General features: G+C 40.8%; 1 pseudogene; it reads right to left on the minus strand.

Annotated features, from left to right (window-relative positions):
• Nucleotides 1-11,532: 11,532 nt before the first annotated feature.
• Nucleotides 11,533-11,862, minus strand: LOC101550116 (tumor suppressor candidate 2-like; annotated as a pseudogene).
• Between the last annotated feature and the right edge of the window lie 7,905 nt (nt 11,863-19,767).

Below are 19,767 nucleotides of genomic sequence, written 5' to 3' on the forward strand. Positions count from 1 at the left end.
TTTATCATTGGAATTTTATTTATTTCCATTTCAGGCCCTTGGAACATTGGTAGACACTTCAGATCTATCCAGTTTTATCTCGTGTGCAAGCAAATTAATAGGGGAGATATTTTACTTAGAGAAGTGACCACTTAGGTAATTTCAAGATACATTTGTTTTCTTATCACACTCTTGTGAATTATACATCTACCAGTCTGTTTGCAGTGAGACTCTTTAGGCTAATGTCTTAACATTCAACATGCATACGAGAAAATAATAGCTAATGTTTAATATTTATGTTAGGCAATATGCTAAGTGCTTTAAATATACATTAATATTTCATTTTCACAATTTTATGCGCACCACTAGGAGTGACCCCTGACTTCAGAGCCAGGAGTCACTCAGCACAGCTGAGTGTGGCCCCAAATCAAAAAAATTGAGTCTCAGAATTTCTGGGTCCTGGCCTGGGAGTAACTTTTGCATGCAGGAACTCTGGGTTGAATCTCTGGCACTGCAGGATCCCCTAGACAGACCCACTGAGCATGTCAGGTGATGTCAACCAAATATTGAAGGAAACTTGGGAATGAAGAGCAATTTAATTTAGCACATAATGACATAAATGCCCTCTGTGGGACGTTCATGGGACTGTGGACAAAACTGGAAGTCAGAAAAAAAAAACTAAAAAAGGACTATGAGAAGGAAGAGAAATAGGAAACCAAAGTAAGATAACTATGAAAGCTCACTGATCAGAGGAGGTCAAAGCAGAGTATTCAAAGCAGAGTACTTTCATTCATCTGAGCAAGATTTTCAGATCTTTTATAAATTCAGGGTTAGCAAGATAATAAATTTGGGATTCTCGTGCATTGCTATGAAAAGAAAATTACCTTTTTAAACTATATCAAGAATATACCTTTAAAATCTAGTCCTTTCCCATCTCCTATCCCCTATTTTGGGATCTCCATTAAGAAATAAGAATCTAGAAAATGACTTGTCTTCCAATAAGATTGTTAGCTAGATATACTTGTGAAAATTGAAAACTAATGTCAACAGTAGGAGAAAGACTAATGTGCAAACATTATGCAATGATTAAAATTATTTCTGAAAGTTATATTTAAAGTTAGGGAAGGATGTGTGGACGGGGAAAAGAATATCTATAATATCCAAGTTTTATACTTGAAAATAAGTTTAAAATCTTAAGGTGTTCACCTAGACTACAATTTTTAATTTGAACATTAGTATTTTATTGGTGTTTTCTTGTCAATGATATTTTTTTGCATTACTGAGAATTGAGTCTAGGTCCTCTACATGTGCTCTATAACTGAGTCATATTCATGGTCAATCTCTGTATTTTGTTTGTTTTAGAGTAGCATTAATAGACAAAACAAAAGACAGTGGATTGAAAATGTGTAGGAAATGAAGTAGAGCTTATTCTTTCAAAGCATTTGTCTGAAAAAGATACTGTAGTAGATTGAAAAACTTGTTTTATGATAAACAGTTTCGTGCTTAGAAAATATGTCTAACAGCCTTATAAAGTTGTCCTTTTACTTAATTCCATGCAACTCTCTAAACAGGCATAATATATTTTTTAAATCAAGGAAGTAAATGCGTTCCTACAGTTTTATGATTTAAATTATAGAGAACAATTCAAGAAGTTAGGAACAATAGCATCAATTGAATTAAAAGAAAGTGGAAGAAAGGAATTTTTAGAGACAATAGTGGGACTTTAATTAGAACTCAGGAAAAGAGTGGAATGGGTAAATGTAGGAACTGGTCCTTAAAGCAAGCCACATACTATCTTAATGGAGATAAAAGCATAAGCACACAATATTAGAATGGAAGGATAGAGTAAGACAAAAATTTTGCAGATGCAATTTAAGAAGTCATCATAATGTGATCACAAAATCTAAGTATTGCATAAAAGGGAACATATCACGTAGAATATTATTTAAAATAAAGCAAATAATGTTATGGAATAATATCACTTGTAATCACTGAAAAAATCTTAAAAGATATAGATGTATACTAAAATAATGTGTAAATGCTAGGAATGCAAAACAGTTTAAATGTTGGTAAACTTATTCTTACATCCATATTACTAGGTCAAATGGGAAAAAAAAACTCTATAAATGCCAAAATTTAACATGAAGCCAAAGAGCACTATAAGAAAACCCGAAAACCTGATTGTGAGCTGAAGATACAGTACAGTGGTTAGGGCACTTGCCCTGCACATGGCCAATCCTGGTTCAATCTCTGGCATCCCACATGTACTCCCTAAGTACCACCAGGAATACCCCTGAGCACCTTTGGTATGCTCTCTTCCCTGCAAAAGAAAGAAAACCTGCTTGGTAGCTTAGTAAGCTTGTAGTAAGAAGGCACACAAATCCCAGAAAAATTAAAAACAGGGCATCCTGAAATCATAAAAGATTTAAGAATTTAGCTATTTAAAAATTTAGAACGAACGCCCCGTATAGTCCCCAAGCCTCACCAGAAGTGATTCCTGAGTGCAGAATTAGGAGTAAGCCCTGAGCACTGCCGTGTGTGGCCCCAAAATGAAACAAAAAAGTAGAACTAATATATGGTCAAATTGGTTAATTTTTAATTACTTAGCAATTAGATATGAAAAATTTGATGTTTTAACAACATAAAGACTACTGGAATTCAGAAGGATAGCACAGCAAGTAGGGCAATTGGTTTGCATGTATCTGACCCAGATTTGATCCCCAGAATTTCATATGGTCCCCTGAGCACTACTGAGTGAGGCAAAATATATAGAGAGAGGAATTAATTGGATTCAAATAACCAATTGAAGTACACTAAAGTAGAAAAACAATGTCAAGTATTACAATACCATGCCAGTTTAAATTAGGGTTAGACCAGAAAATATGCTATAAATTCCATTTGAATCAAAATTTTAAAAATCAAGCAAAAGTTCAGTGTGGATGACATTAAAACTCAATCCAAGAACAGTGTGTGGGATGATTGTGCTTTTCATAGTCAATGAGATAAGATCTAAAAATTTCTAAGGAGGAAATGAAGTAATGTGAGCTGTCATATATGATACAAATGCCTCAATTTTTTTTACCACGCAAATATATTTTCAGAATGACATGAGATTTTACAGTCATCACAGATTTAACATACACACTTGCCATTTTATAATTAAAAAAAAAATTCTTGAAAGCAGGAAAGAAGACAATCTTTAGTTCACTCACCTATCAGTTTCTCCTTAAAAGAATGATTTATCTAGGAGTCAGCAAGATAGGACAAGGGTTAAGGCATTTGCCTTATATGCAGCCAAACCCTGTCTAATCCCCGGCACAGATATCCCCTGACCACCACCAGGAGTGATCCCTGAAACAGAGCCACGAGTAAGACCTGAACACCACTTTGTGTGGCCCCCTAAACAAAACAAAAATATCCATCAGAGCCAGGGAGATGGCTCTAAGGACTAGAGCATATGTAGGAGCTCTGAGTTCTAATCCTGGTACTACATGTTCCCAAGCACTGCCAGGTATGGCCCCAACAAGGAATAAAGAAAAAAACTGATAATAAAATTTATTTCAACATAATGTTGACTTATAGTCCCTTGATTCTATAGTTAGTAATATTACTTTAAAGAATGATAGTACACTTAAAACTTATTAGGGGAAAACACTTATTGCACTTTCCCCAGTAATTTTTTTAGTGGGAAGCTATGACTAGTTACCTGAGTCATCTGTGGGTGATGCTTTATTTCTGTATGAAAATACTGTTTCATGTTTCAGTTCACTTTATTTTAGTCACCAATAATATGAGTTCATATTTATTAATTTACATTGTTTATCTAAGTGAAAAGTTGAACTATATATAGTTTCCTTAGGGTATTTTTTATTAAAAACACACACAAAAAAAACCCAAAACAAAAACCCTCTATTGTTGTTGTTTGGGGACACACCTGGCCTTACTTGGGAGCTGCTCCCTGACAACGTCAGGGACCAAACTGGGGCTGGTCACATGCAAGTCAAGTGCCTGAACATCTGTGCTATCTCCATCCCAAAGCTTTGCTTCATAATATTCACCAGCTATTTCTATCTGCATCCCTTCATTTCTTTCTCAGTCACCCCACTCTTAAATGATTATACTCTAAAGTTGGATTTTGTATTTATTTCTCTATTTTATTATTTCGATGTCCCCTCCAGTGGTGTTCAGGGTTTACTCCTGGATCTCCAAAAATCTTTGTCCCGTTGTTCATTGGTTTACTCAAGTGGGCACCAGTAACGTCTCCATTGTGAGACTTGTTATTACTGTTTTTGGCATATCGAATACACCCCGGGAGCTAGGAAAGCAAATTAATAAACCATAAGAAATAAGGAAGAAGGAATTAACATTATATAATACTTCATATATTATTCAAAAACTGCTAATAGTAAAGTTGAAAAATTAAGTCAGGGCCAGAGGGAGAGCACAAGGGTTTCAGTGCTTGCTTTGCACGCAGTCAACCCAGGTTCGACTACAGACACTGCAAATGGCTCCTCCAAGCATTGCCAAGAGTGATCCTTGAGCACAGAGCCAGCCAGAATTAAGCTCTGAGCAGTCAGGTGTGTGTGTGTGTGTGTGTGTGTGTGTGTGTGTGTGTGTGTGTGTGTGTGTGTGAGAGAGAGAGAGAGAGAGAGAGGAATCAAAATAGAAAGTGACAATAGCCAATAAAATACAGTAAATGACTGCTAGATTTATACATTACAGACTTAAAAAATACATAACATTCTATTGATAAAATTATGGAACCTAATTTGCCTGGGGTGCAGTGATAATTGGCATTGAATTCATATGTTATTGATGTAAGAATAAATTGGTATGGAGTTTTGAAAAACACTTTAGCAACAATGACATTAAAAGTCTTTACAGTGGTTAGGAAATAGATAAAAAGGTTAGAGCTCATTCCTAGGTTAAGGTCCTGAGCTTCCATTTTTTGTTGTTTTTGGTGTTTGCAGGGAGGGCCCAAGTTTGATCCCCACATCATATGGCCCCTCAAACCACCTCAGGGAGCTCCCTGGTGATCCAGCCCCTGACTGTCCCTGCACTGCTGGGTGGGAGCAGCTGCACATGGCCAAGCAGTACTGGACTGTCATCGCCCACTGTTTTGTTTTATTTTGTTTTGTCTTCGGGGAGAAGCAGTTGGGCCACACCTGGTTGAGGGCTTCCTTTTGGCTCTGCACTAAAGGATCACTCCTGGCAGGCTCAGAGGACCTTATGGAAAAGGAAAGCGGTATAATAAAAACATTATCATGTCCAGATGTAACTCTTAATCGGTTTTTGTCAAAAAAACATGGCTACTACTACAGAATGATCTCTTTCATATGTGGGATATAAAGAAACATGGTAAGAAAATGACACATGGCCAAAGGCAACAGAACCTGAGGGCTGCTCTATAGAACTAAGCTTCCCAGGGCCAAGGGACAGCAGGTGGCAGAGGGGTTGGCACACTGAGATGATGGCACAAGGACGCTGACCCTCTGGGAGAGTGTGGTTTTGGAATGTTGCCTGCATGAAATCCTATCATGAACAGTATTTTCAAGTATGCTGTCACATTTTTTTAAAGGTTATTTCTTTCTATCTTCATATACAAGTTATTTTTTGTTTGTTTTTCTCATCAGGAAATCATTCTTCCTGACATAGATTTGATTTTCTTTCATCTGTTTGATCTCTTCTTCATGGTGCCAATTATAATTTCTCTCTCTTCTTACCTCTGTCCATACCACCTACCTCTGGCTTTTATCTCTTAATCCCAGAGTACATCAAGCAGCCCTCATTATTTATTTAATATTCCTCCAGAATCAAGTCTTTTTATTACCAATGTAGATTTTAACACTGTAGTGCAGTATTTTTAAATCATCCCTGTCCTTTCTTATTTCAGGTATAATATTTCATTCACTTTTCATTTCAACTTGTTCTCTTAAATCTTCCTTCTCATACATTAAGAATTCAAATTTATAGATGCCTGATCTTTTCCCCACCCTATTAAGAATTGCAAATAGTCTCTTGAAGTTTTCTTTTGGATCTTTCAGTAGACCAGCTTTATGTATTTTTCTGAGTCTTTAATACTGCCATTTCCTTTCCTTTATCTTGGCTTTTTTTTTCATAGGCTCCATGTTGACTTTTCTTCTCACCTTTCCATGGTTAAGAGATCTTCAGACTTGGGATTTATCAATATATAGAAATTGTATGTCTCTCTTGATCCTGTGACCTACTCATTATATTCATATGATTCTTATTTCAATTTCCATTTTCACTAAGTATTAACCAACAATACTTCTGCTTTATAAAATTTTCCTATACCACTGTCTGATCATCTGTTATTCAGAAATGGTGGTATACATGAAAAACAACAAAGTTTTCAATTAATTGGTCACAAGTTCTTCTCTGCTCTTTCTTCAGTGCTACACACTTCAGTGCCCCTCCATTCCTAAACAAGCAGTAGGCTACTTCCTTCCTAGCCAACTGTCTTCTTGAAGCTCTTCTCTCTATGGATATGAAATGAGAGGAGAGATAATGGCAGTAAGTGGAGACAATAAGTAATTAATACACTTCTATTCACCTCAAAAAGTGGTGTCTAGGGGCTGGAGCGATAGTACAGTGGGTAGGGCGTTTGCCTTGCACGCGGCCGACCCAGGTTCGATTCCCAGCATCCCATATGGTCCCCCGAGCACCGCCAGGAATGATTCCTGAGTGCAGAGCTAGGAGTCAGCCCTGAGCATTGCCGGGTGTGGCCCAAAAAGCAGGAAAAAAAAAAGTGGTGCCTACCTTGTAAGTATCATAAAACTTATATTGGTGTAGAATCTTGATGTGTGATAAGGGTAAAGTAACAGATTATTATATATCTTATTTTTTCAGACAAGGCCTGATTAATAAGTTAGTAAAGTTTGTAAAATTAACAAAAGACTAGGCTTTCAGGGAAAGCTTAGACAGAAGGTTTTTTGTTTTTTTGTTTTTTTTGGGTCACACCTGGCGATGCACAGGGGCTACTCCTGGCTCTGCACTCAGGAATTACTCCTGGTGGTGCTCAGGGAACCATATGGGATGCTGGGAATCGAACCTGGGTAGGCCGCGTGCAAGGCAAACGCCCTACCCACTGTGCTATCAATCCTGCTCCAGACAGAAGTATTTTTATCATGATTACTTTTTATCATGATTATGTGATAAATATAGGAATTTTATATTACAAATTTTACATGTATTGCTTGCAGGTGTAATGTTTGAGGTTTACACTTAATTTTTTTTCACATTATGATGGAAAACTAAAGGCAATTTCTCCTGGTCAAATCAAGAATCTCTAAAATTTTAGGAATTCACCACTGAAGAATAACTGTTAAATAATAATATTAAGTCAATATTTGCCAAACCATAAGAGACTATGATGAGAGTGGGCTGAGAACAAGGAGAATGAAGTAAAAAAAAAAGGACAAACAGGACTAGTGAAGTGAAAGAGAGCAAAAATCTCTTTTTGGTGCTTAAGAACTGAATGCTTTCTGCTTTACCTGCTATACATGCATGCCTAATCCATTTAGAAATAAAATAATTTTGGGCCAGGAAATAGTACACCAGCTAAGGTGCTTGCCTTGCATGAAGCAAACCTGGGTTAGATCCCTGTCACTGTATTTGGTTCCCAAGAGTGATCCCAGAGCACAGGACCAGGAATATGCCCTGAGCATAGCCTAGTGTGGTTCAAAAAAAAATGAACACAAAGAAATAGAAAAGCATTTGAAGTTACACAACTGGATGTTTTTTAAAACTGCTATTAACTGAGAAAGAGTTCAACAAGCTAGAGTGCATGCTTTGCATGCAGGAGGTGGGCTCAATTGCTGGCACCATTAAGGAGTACAGCCAAAAGCAAGCCCCAAGCACCAAGCCAGGTGTGGCTCAAAAGCCAAAATAAAAAGAAGAACAATTAAAAACAGCCCACAGCTTCATTAAATTTAGCTTATTGCTTTTTAAACAAATTGCTTAAGCCCATTCAATTAAATGATGCCTCTCCATGTCTAGCCTCTAAGAACATAGTTCTAGTATCAGATAAATCTGATAAAAGGCTAGATTTGAAAATGGCATTTATTTCACTTATTTACCCTACAATTCCCTTGTTCTGTGTGTGCCTGTATCTGTAAATGTGTTATTCATTTTGACCAGTCCAAAACAACATTAAGGTCAGAACATCAAGAACGGTTGTTACAAGATGTAACAAAATGTTACAAATGTACAAAAGGTAACAAAATGTCTGTGCAGTGTAACCACAATACAAAACATTTTTTTTAATATTTGAAACTGACTTAAAAAGGGGAAATAATTGAATTCATTTTCATAAATTTATCAGATCATTAAAACCATTAAGTGGATTAGAGGATTTGTCTGAGACTGGGGCATCTCACAAAAAAACAGAAAGCGATTCTTTGCAGTCTCATAACAGCCTGTCATCCTGCAACTAATGCAGAAATATGGTGTTGCAAAGTTTATGAAATATATATTGTTTATTGATCCTATGCTTTCAAGTTGAAGTTTACATTTTCAATTCAAAAATCAATAATTCATGGAATTAGCTTTTCCGTTATAACTTTCTCACAGCTACTGAATCAGGAAAGTCCTGACCCTAGCAGGAATATACATGGAACATTTTTCTGTGTAGGAATTCTATAAGGCACTGAATCAGAAAATGAGCTCTTAGAGAGTTCTGAGTATTTTTGTACATTCAATTTAAATGTATTTGAGCTTAAAAATACAACTCAAACAGCCTTATTTGTTCTAGTCATGAAAGGGCTTTGGAAAGACAATTTATTCTCCCAAATGAAAACTTGTTTGCAGAGTTAGTTGTTAAATATTTGTTTCCAGCAAATACCCATCAGACAAATTAGTTATCCTGGAGACAGAAGAAGCTCGAGATAAATTAGTTCCAGCTTAAACGTAATAAAACTAAGAATTTCAGTAAAAACAGAAGAAGTACATTGGTGCTATTCATCATATTATTACCAGAGCCCGACTGGGAGGTCAGCAGCAAGACAGAGCCCAACAGAACCATTGAGTGGCAGCCTGACTGGCCAACAATTGCAGGAGGACGCGCGCGCGCGCGCGCGCACACACACACACACACACACACACACGCCTCCCCCCCTCAATAAATATAAATTTAAAAATAAAGATATATCAAACCATTAGGCTTTAGGTAATACAGTAGTTTTTTATTTTTTAATTAGTGAATCACCATGAGTTACAGTTACAAACTTAGGAGCTTTCATGTTTGCATTTTGTTTACATCTCTCCACCAGTGCCCAGTTCCCTCCACCAGTGTTCCCAGTATCCCTCCCACCCTCCCACCCTATCCCCCCCACCCCACCCCACCTCTGTGGCAGGGCATTCCCTTTTGATCTCTCTCTCCTTTGGGGTACTGTGGTTTGCAACAGAGGCACTGAGTGGCCATCGTGTTTGGTCTATATTCTATTTTCAGTGTGCATCTCCCATCCCGTGCGGGTCCTCAAACCACACTTTACCTGGTGTTCCCTTCTCATTCTGAGCTGTCCCTTCCTCCAGCGTGTGAGACCAGCTTCCAAGCCTTGGAGCCAACCTCCTGGTACTTATCTCTACTATTCTTCGGTGTTAGTCTCCTATTCTGTTATTTTATATTCCACAGATGAGTGCAATCTTTCTATGTCTGTCTCTTTCTTTCTGATTCATTTCACTTAGCATGATACTTTCCATGTTGATCCACTTATATGCAAAGGTCATGACTTCATCTTTTCTAAAAGCAGCATAGTGTTCCATTGTGTAGATGTACCAAAGTTACTTAAACCAGTCATCTGTTCTCGGGCACTCGGGTTTTTTCCAGATTCTGGCTATTGTAAACAGTGCTGCAATGAACATTCGAGTGCAGATGTCATTTTGACTGTACTTTTTTGCCTCTCCGGGATATATTCCCAGGAGTGGTATTGCTGGGTCAAATGAGAGCTCAATTTCTAATTTTTTGAGAAGTGACCATACTGTTTTACAAAAGGGCTGAACAAGTTGGCATTCCCACAAGCAGTGTAAGAGGGTCCCTTTCTCCCCACATCCACGCCGACAGTGGTTGCTTTTGTTCTTTTGGATGTGTGCCAGTCTCTGTGGTGTGAGGTGATATCTCATGGTTGTTTTGATCTGCATCTCTCTGATGATTAGTGATGAAGAGCATTTTTTCATGTGCCTTTTTGCCATTCGTATTTCTTTCTTGAGAAAATTTCTGTTCACTTCATTGCCTCATTTTTGATGGGATTAGGTGTTTTCTTCTTGCAGATTCCAACCAGTACCTTGTATATCTTTGATATCAACCTCTTATCTGATGGGTATTGAGTGAATATTCTTTCCCATTCCGTAGGTTGTCTTTGTCCTTGTATTTTAGTCACTGTATTTTTTTTTTGCAGGGTCTACAAATCATTTATTGAAACTGAACATAGAACACAACAGTCTTCCTAGGTAGGGGGACACCCTCACCAAGCCACTTTCCACACTCTTAAAGCACAGATCTTGCACAATAAGGAAATCATATATATACATATATACATATATATATATATAAGCCATTTCAATGTAGAAATCAGACTCTGCCCCAACAACATCATGGACTAGACTATTTACAAACTTTCACATTTGAAGTATCCGTTTATGGTTGTTCTGTCCTTTCTGTCCTTACCCAGAGACTGCAGAACTTTTCCTTGACTGATCCTGAAGGGGTGGGGAGACTGTAGAGGAAGGAGTGGTGGGCTCCTCAGTGTTACTGGCATCAATCTTAGGGTGCTTTCTTTCACAGGGTGGTAGATGGTCTCCTGCCAACAGGGGTAGGGTGTTTGGGGGGGAGGGGAGGTGAAGACCTGGCGCAAAGTGGGTCAGAGTAGATGGGCTGGGGCAGCGCTCCACAGGCACGGGCACCCACAGCCCTGGCCTGGTGGGAGAAAGTCTCTTCCACAATAGTCTCTACTCCTTTTACAGCCAGTAAACTGTCCCTCCATCTGGAGGTGGGAACAGGCAGGCAGACAGGCAAAATCAAGCTTGCACTGTCTCCGGCATCTGGCCATCACAGGAGGAATCGAGGTAGCAAACGGCTGAAACGGTCTGCCAAAGGGGTAAGGAAAGCAAGGGAAAGGAAATTCCCACTTGCATACAGCTCCCACAGCCAGGGGCTGGGAGAAGGCAGACCTTGCCTGTAAAGTGCTGTAGCCCCTAGCAGGGCTGGACCCTAGGCAAATTTGAAAGAAAGCAGGCGAGGCAAGGGCCCAGGAACCAGGTATTTTTCATCAGCCCTACCATGCTCCTTGCAGGGATTGCTGGGGAAGGTGAGCTGATAATTCTACCAGTAGCCCATGCCAGCCACCTCTTCCGCACAGAAACCCACACCCAACCAATACTGCAGGACCATCCCGCTCATAGCTGAAGGTTCCAGGCCAGTGGAGTTTATTCAGGGTTGTAGCCCCAGCCTAGGTTTCTTAATGGAAACCACACTTGAGCCTGGGGGGTTCTTGTTGGGACAGGGGAAACTTGTTCTTGCCACCCCCCACCCCAGGCTCACACTTTATAGAGGATCACAGGAAAATCCACGTGGATGCGGGGTGTATCCAACTTCGCGATGCCCTGAGGAATCAAGTTCTTATGCACCCGCCTCAGCTTGGCCTGCTTCTGCCCATTCTTGGTGACGATTGTCTCCTCATAGAGCTCATGAGCCAAATCCCCATCCTCATAGAACAAGGAGCCTCGGGGCGTGAATACGAATGGGGGCACGACTCAGCTTCGCGGTTGCACCAAAGCCTGCTCAGTGACCGCTGCCTCCAGGCTGCCAACCCCTGCTGCCAAAGCGAAGGGCCACAGGCCCCGAGCTTTGGAGCCGCTGGTGCCCATGTCAGGGCCGCCGGCGCACGGCGGGCCCCACAGCCTCTATGCTTTCACAGGGCCGTGGGCGCCGCCATGCCCCACCTCAGCCTCAGCTCACAAGTGCGCCGACGGTCACTGTATCTTTTGCGGTGCAGAAGCTTCTTAGTTTAATATAGTTTCATTTGTTTATCTCTATATCTACTTGGTTGGTCAGTGGCATGTCATCTTTGAAGATACCATTAGCTTCAATGCCGTGGAGAGTTTTGCCAATCTTGTCTTCAATGTACCTTATGGATTTTGGTCTGATGTTGTGGTCTTTAATACATTTTGATCTGAATTTTGTGCATGGTGATAGGTCGAGATCTAAACCCATTTTTTTACAAGTGGTTGTCCAGTTATGCCAGCACCATTTGTTGAAGAGGCTTTCTTTGCTCCACTTCACATTTCTTGCTCCCTTATCAAGGATTAGATGTTCATACAATTGGGATTATATGTAGGGATATTCCACCCTGTTCCATTGGTCTACAGATCTGCCTTTGGACCAGTACCATGCTGTTTTGATTATGGTAACACAGTAGTTTTACCTTTCTTTCTTTAACATTTTTTCACAACCATGATCCCACAACCTAGTAATTTGTTGGGCTCCCAGGATCTTGGAAAAAAAAAAAGGGATCTTAATGGATAAACACCCAGGTCTGTGTTTGTTATGTTTATGACTGCTGTAAACATGTAACTCCTTTTCTTTTTTTATAATTTGGATAAAGAGGTTGTTGTGACTTTGTGTCATAATAGTACTAATGAACATCAGCAAAAACTGGGGCTACTTTTTTTTTCCTTTTTGGGTCACACCCGGCCATTGCACAGGGGTTACCTCTGGCTCTGTACTCAGGAATCACTCCTGGCGGTGTTCAGGGGACCATATGGGATGCTGGGAATCGAACCCAGATCGGCTGCAGTGCAAGGCAACTGCCCTACCCACTGTGCTCTCTCTCCAGCCCCTGAGCCTACATTTTTAGAAAGCCATGAAAAATCAACCCCAAGCAACGAAGTCTAACAGAAGAGAGAGGGGAAAAAAATATAAAAACAAAAAACAAACCAGAAACACCACCAGATCATCACTACCTCTTAATCGTCTCATTTTAGGGGCATTTAAAGCGGAAAACCCGGGGCCTGGATCAACGCATCTACGGCTGCGCAAAAGCCCAAGTGCGTAGCAGTGCGCGCATGCGCGGTGGGTACAGAATCTGGCTGTAGAATCAGACTGCGCAGGCGGAATTTTCTGGAACCATCAGGAAGCATCCTTCGTGGTTCCCAGAATCTGCTGCTCGGGTACGTTTGCAGCCTGGGAGTCGAGGCTGTGGAAAACTTGGCTCTTAATGCTTTTATTCTTAATTTTTCTCCCTTCTCCCCCCTGCCCCATGCCCTAATTTTGCTCGTTTTTTCTTGCCAGAGTAACTCTCCTCCACCGTACCGCGTACCTCGGGTCTTCACCTCAGAGCGGTGTCACCTGCCGAGAGGCGCCCGGAGACTCTCCCCCTGCCCTCCCCCCCGGGAATCGTGTCGGGAAGGGGTTTCCTCACTCTAAGCCTCCCGCCTCTAGGGAGCCGACCTCCCCGCCACCTGTTTGTTTTGGAGGTGTTTCTAGAGTCTTCCCCCAGACCAGTCCTCACCCCTCGGACGCCGGGAGGTAAGGGGACCCGGCACCCCGGTCCTCTCAGGGAAGGTGATGGGGAGGAACTGCGCCAGACCAATGCCACCAAAGCCGCGAAGACAAGGGCCCACCTACTTGGGTTTGGGGGGTTTCCCAGTGGGTGCGAAGTGGCGGGGTGTGCGCCGACTCACCAGCGGGGCCCCGACTTCATTGGTGGGGGAGATGCAGCCCCATGAGGGCCCCCCACGCTGCTCAGCTCTCCGTTTCCGGGTGCCTTCCTAGCCTAGGGGAACCGTTCACCCCCAATCCTATCCCTCTTATTGGCGCATTAAATTCCTTCTCTTCCAGCTTTAAGTTACTTTAAAATGTTTCTAGGGCTGGAGCGAGAGTAGCACGTGTGAGGCACTGGGTTCGATCCCTGGCACCCCGTATAATAACGGTTCCCGGTGCTCGCCAGGAGTTAGCCCTGAGCACAGCTGGATGTGGCCCCTAAAATGCCTATAAAACCTGCACAGGGGGGTGTGAAGTTGAAATAACTAGCTGTATATGTTACGTGAGAGTGTTATGGGACAGATTTTCATTAGCTGTACAGGAATTTATGGGGAGAAACAAAGTGCTGCCCGTTGCCCCCCTGACTTCACCCACAGCCTCTTGTGCACTCCTTACAAAGCCCTGATTTGCAGTGTTTCCGCGCTGTCGGGGCTACGGGCGGAGGATTCAGTAAAAACCCAAGGTGTCCTGGCTCTCTGAAACCAGTTAACTTGTCATTCATTCATTCACTCATGCAGCAAATGAGGAAATTATAGAGCAGCTGGTTCCAGCCCAGCAGGAAGATGGTTCTAATTATTAGAGTTGTTCAAAAGGAAAATACAACCACCTCAGGAGTCACCAAGCATCACTGACAGTGACTTGGAATATTCAGGTTCCTTGGTTTCTAAAGTTTGCTTTATGAATTTTGTATGGAAGTAACACAGAAAACGTGACTTCAGTTGGCATTAAGAAACCTTATGACTTGATAGGGGGATGAAAGGTGTTTCTGATTATAACCCTTGGACAAAATAGAGTTAAGTGGTTAACAGAAATATTGTAAAGAGTTCTGAGGAAGGACAGGTCTCGTTGGTTTGAGAGGATGAGGGGTAATTTCTTGCAGGAAGCAGGATTTCTAGTGAGTCTTGAAGGAAAGGAATGATTTTTTAAAATTGCTATTTTGAGAGCAGTTTGGGATATACAGAAAATTTGAGATAATAGCAAAGAGTAATCTCACAGACTCTATACCTAGTTTCCCCTATGATTATGATTAGGGGATTAATCTCGGGAAAAATAGAAGTGCTTGGTAAGTTCATAGTTTTAGGGTAATGGCTCACTGAAAGACTGAAATCTAATCATAGCACTTGAGAATGCTTCCACTCCCCATTCCCACTATATCATGTATGGCTTTCAACAACAAAAATTACAAGGATGCTAAAGAATTATAAAACCATAATTTGAAGAGATAGCAAGCATAAGAAAAATGCACCTAAAATACAAACAAAATTAAATAAACATAAAAATGAAATACCCAATAGTTGCAAAAATTGTTAAGAGTAGGAACCTCTCTTTCTGTTCATTTCACTTAGCATGATACTCTCCATGACCATCCACTTATAAGCAAATTTCATGACTTCAGTTTTCCTAACAGCTACTTAGTATTCCATTGTATAGATGTACCAAAGTTTCTTTTATCAGTCATCTGTTCTCAGACACTGAAGAACTGCACTCCTTTTATATTATGGAATATAAAATAACATAATATGAGACTCCAATATAGGGCTGGAATGATAGCACAGCGGTAGGGCATTTGCCTTTCTTGCGGCCGACCTGTGTTCGATTCCTCCGCCCCTCTTGGAGAGCCCGGCAAGCTACTGAGAGTATCGTGCCCGCACGGCAGAGCCTGACAAGCTACCCATGGCATATTGAATATGCCAAAAACAGTAACAATAAGTCTCTCAATGAGAGACATTACTGGTGCCCACTCGAACAAATCGATGAGCAACGGGATGACAGTGACAGTGACAGAATATGAGACTGACACCTTGGACTGGAGCGATAGCACAGCGGGTAGGGCTTGCATGTGGCCGACCCGGGTTTGATTTCTCTGTCCCTCTCAGATTGCCCAGCAAGCTACAGAGAGTATCCCGCCTGCACATCAGATTCTGGCAAGCTACCTGTGGTGTGTTCAGTATGCCCAAAACAGTAACAAGTCACACAATGGAGATGTTACTGGTGCCTGCTCAAGCAAATCGATGAACAACAGGAGCACAGTGCTACAGTGCAGTGCAGAGACTGACACCCAAGGACAGTAGACACAAGGGCACAATGGACACACAATAGACACAATGGAATATTGCTCCATAGTCGGAAGCCTGTCTTATGAGCTGGGGGAGAAGACAGCTAGAATAGAACAGGGATCACTAAGTCAGTGATGGTTGGAGGAATCGTTTGGGATGGGATATGTGTGCTGAAAGTAGATAAAGACCAAACGTGATAGCCTCTCAGTATCTATATTGCAAACCATAATGCCCAAAAGTATAGAGAGAGTATGGGGAATATTGTCTGCCATAGAGGCAGGGCGAGGAAGCAGAAGGTGGGGGGATACTGATGACATTGGTGGTGAAAAATGTGCACTGGTGGAGGGATGGGTGTTCGATCATTGTATGATTGGAACTCATACAGCTTTGTAGCTCTATCTCATGGTGATTCAATTAAAAAAAGGAGTATGAACATTAAATATTATAAAACATTTTCCTATGGATACCCACTGAGTACTCGGCATGAGTAGGAAAAATATTTACTCAGAATACATTGTGAACAACCTTAGTGCCCAAGAACAGACAACTGGATAAAGAAGCTATGGTACATCTATACTACACAGCCACCAGGAAAAATGAAGTCATGAAATTTGCTTATAAATGGATGGACATGGAGAGTACCATGCTAAGTGAAATAAGTCAGAAGGAGAGAGACAGGCATAGAATGATAGCATTCATTTGTAGGGTAAAAAAAAATACTATGAGATTATTACCCAAGGACAGTAGAAGCTTACCACAAGAAGGAACCACTATGACAATGAGAATTGGAAATTATCACTCTGAACAAGAACTGCTGAAAGTAGGTAAAGGTGTGTGTGTGTATGTGTGTATGTGTGTGTGTGTATATATATATACACACACACATATATATACATATATATAAACACAAAGTGTTTATATCCTATTAAAATTTTTTCCATATATGTATATAATAATGTTTTTGCATTGTATTCCTTTTTTCAGTGTATTATAGAATGCTTCAGTGATGCAAAACAATAAATCAAGGAAAGGAAAATGTGATTGTAGTCCTGGAAAACACTGCAGGTAGACGGCCTGTGGCCTCTTCTAGTGACCCCAGTGATACGGGCTTGATGGTTCACTGGCCATCAGCGCAATACCCAATGGTGCTTGGGGATCATGTGGTGTTGGCATAGAATTTAGGATCGCTTACATATTGGACATGTGCTTGGACCACCTGAATTATCTTCTCTCCCCCATCACCACTACCCCCCCACCCCATCTTCCATTCGTCGTTAATGCCCTGAAATTTCAATTGCTATGTTTGTTTGTTTGGGTGCCACACCTGGAGATACTCTGGGGTTACTCTGACTCTGCATTCAGGAATTACTCCTGGTTGTGCTTCAGGGACCATATGCGAAGCCAGGGATCAAAGGTCATCCACATGCAAGGCAAGCATCCTACCCTCTGTACTTTCTGGCCTAAAAATGTTATTTTTAGTAGTTGTTAATAGGAAAGATAGTAATGAATAAACTTAATATATAAAACCACTTGTGTCAGATTTTGACTTTCAGATATTCTTTAGATTGTTTTAATACTATGGTTTTATTTCTGTAATTGTTCATCAAACAAGCATTTCTATGTGTCCTTTTTGCTCTTTTCTCAGATTGTGACATAATTAGCAACTGTTTAATCCAAGGAAAACATGGCTGATAGTAGTGGAAAAGAGAAAATAAAATGGACAACCACAATTATCATTAGCTCATCTCTTAAGGTAAAGAGGCATTAGGCCATTCGTTGATTTTTTTTTTTTAAACAACAACAACAACAACATTCATTTGATCCCCAGCACCCTGATCTCCTTCAAGAGTAATCCCTGAATGCAGAGCCAGGAGTCAGTCCTAGGCACTATAAGGTATTGCCGCCACCTGCCGCTCACCCCGCCCATAATAAAGACCAAAATAAAATTGATAGAACATTATATATTAATCTTTATCTTGAATGTATTTTAAAGATAATGATTATAAACCTTACTGAATTCTTTTTTAAATCATATTTTCCTAAATATGAACCTTGGAATTTAGCACAGCGGTTGGGCGGTTGCCTTTCACGCGACCGACCTGAGTTCGATTCCTCTGCCCCTCTCAGAGAGCCCGGCAAGCTACCGAGAGTATCGAGCTCTCGAGGCAGAGCCTGGCAAGCTACCTGTGTGTATTGGATATGCCAAAAACAGTAACAATAAGTCTCTCAATGAGAGACGTTACTTATGCCCGCTCGAACAAATCGATGAGCAACGGGATGACAGTGATATTTAAACACCATGGTTTATAGTTGTTCATAATACAGTTGTCATGAGCACTTTGTGTTCCAACACCAATCCCACCACCAGTGTGACCTTCCCTCCACCACTGTTTTGTTTTTCATCCATCCCAAGCCTGCCCCCTTAGAAGGCACAAAATATTGCTGTTATAACAAAGTGACTAATGCAATTATTAAAAAAAATACTTCAGTAAAAGAAACTTGTGAAAAATGTTATATTTCACAAGGGAATCACTGAAGTCATTGTCTAAGAATATACTAAGCTTTTTTATTGCTAATTGAGCCTTCTGTGGTTTTTCAGTTTTGTTTGTTTTGAGCTTAATTGGCTTCTATGCTACTTTTCCATATAATATGGTGTGATCCTACTGAGCTGTCAGTATCGTGGAATTGTATGTGGCTGTGCACTCCAGGAACTCCAGAATCTGTAGAACTGGGTCAGAGTACACGGGGCTGTGGCTGTGGGTTGTGGGTGTGTCTGCTGGGGCTTCCAGAAGTATTCGAGCCAGGGGAATCACCACCTCTGAACCTTGGAAATTTTCTAGTTTTTTTCTAATTGTGTTCTGATAGTGATGCTAAATGGGCTTCGTAACAGTAATGCAAGTACATATGTATGGTAAAATATTTTGACAAGATAAACAACAAACTGATGTGTCTGGCTTTAGGATCATTGGGAGGAGTTATTTCCTGCAGTTTGGAGGGGAGGGAGTATGAAGTTGAATGCCTGAATCAGTCTACAAGTTTTTGGTTTGTTATTTGGGCCACGCCTGACAGTTCTCAGGGGCCATGCCTGACTCTCTGCTCAGAGGTGTTGCTTCTGAAGATACCTAAGGACCATGGAGTGCTTGGGCCTTCCCCATGCAAAGCATGTGATCTTGTCCTCAAAACTATCTACCTAGTTCCAGAATGAGTTACTGGGTTGTTTTGTGTGTTTGTGTGTGTGTGTGTGTGTGTGTGTTGTTGAGGATCAAATCCAGACGTACTTCCGCTGAGCCATATCCTTGGCCTACAGCTATTTTTATTTATTTTTATGGTTGTCACTGGGGTCAGTCATACCCAGTGGAGCTTGGAATAGGAAGGGTCGGGTTCTATAGATCTAATTCAGTTACTCTCCCACTTGAGCCATATCCCCAAGCCCATAGATAACGTTTAACTCCTTGATTGACAAGATACTTCCATTTCCCTGATTCTTTCAGATTTTCTTTCAGATTTTTTCTGATTTCTGATTCTTTCAGATTTCAGGTATTCTTTCAGATACCAGCTTATGTCTAAAATGAGGCAGCAAGAAATGTTTTCTCCATGATAAAAAGGAGAAAGAAGAGTAAGACCTTTAAGATTAGCAGAGGGTGGGAGTGGGAGGTTGCTGGGGACAGAACCCAGAGCTTCATATGCAAGACATGTACTCTACCAGTGAGCTACATCCATGGACCTTAAATAAGACTAATCCAGCTTAAATATTCTTTCATTGCCTCATTGAACTATACTTTACCTTGTTGGCTTTAGCCACTTTACTCCATAACACATGCCATTTTAAGATTGCCTTCATCCTTCACTGGGATTTCTCATGTTTAATTTTGTTATGTTTCTGGGAAATGTTATTTCTTCTTACATTCTTTGATCTTTCACTCATCTGCAGCAGTATGTAAATTATTTTTATAT

Source organism: Sorex araneus, chromosome 5 (assembly GCF_027595985.1).
Source record: "Sorex araneus isolate mSorAra2 chromosome 5, mSorAra2.pri, whole genome shotgun sequence".
Lineage (NCBI taxonomy): Eukaryota > Metazoa > Chordata > Mammalia > Eulipotyphla > Soricidae > Sorex > Sorex araneus.